Source organism: Chrysochloris asiatica, unplaced genomic scaffold (genome assembly GCF_000296735.1).
Source record: "Chrysochloris asiatica unplaced genomic scaffold, ChrAsi1.0 scaffold00002, whole genome shotgun sequence".
Classification (NCBI taxonomy): domain Eukaryota; kingdom Metazoa; phylum Chordata; class Mammalia; order Afrosoricida; family Chrysochloridae; genus Chrysochloris; species Chrysochloris asiatica.
Genome location: NW_006408520.1, coordinates 36228481 through 36229205, shown reverse-complemented (window position 1 = coordinate 36229205; position 725 = coordinate 36228481).

Sequence of the window (725 nt, the reverse complement as noted above, 5' to 3'; positions counted from 1 at the left end):
CTATGGATCAGAACCAACTCAACAGCACATAACAACAACAACATGCCCAAAATCTATACAGGAAATCTCCAGTTGAGAAATTGGTGTGAAGTTCTGGACTCTGAAGAGACATAGACATTGTCAGTCTACTGCTACTGCAGAATGAGATTTGGCAATGCAACACTGAATACTTTTCCCCACAAGAGTTATGGAAATAGAATTTCAAAGTGAAACTAAGAAAATAGATATTTTCTGGTTGAAAGATTTCATAAATGTTTATACTGTATTTTTATCTTGTGATAGAGTGGTTTTAGAAAAAAAAATTATTTTTAATGCACATTCCACTTTCCTTGTTATAAGTACAGTGACTGTAGATTTTTCAGAACTCACAGACTGGCATCTGCAGAGCAAGGACTCCCAGGGATCATCACTTTCCTGACTGTAAGAACATCTATTATTTAATGAAGATGTTTTCAACTTGAGCAAACTTAATGGCTCCTTTTATAATAAATAACATATAATTTTCCCTCTATTATCCTGTTCTGGTGTGGTCTTATGGGTTAATTCACTGGCTTGCAAAGCTGGTTTAAACCACAAGGTTGGCAGTTCAAGCTCACCAGCTGCTCCTCAGAAACTCCATACAGGTTCAGTATAGTTCAGAACCAACTTGATGTCACTTAACGAGAAGAACAAGAACAAAATTCAAAGTTAATGCATATATTAATGTTGTTAAGTGCCGTCAAGTC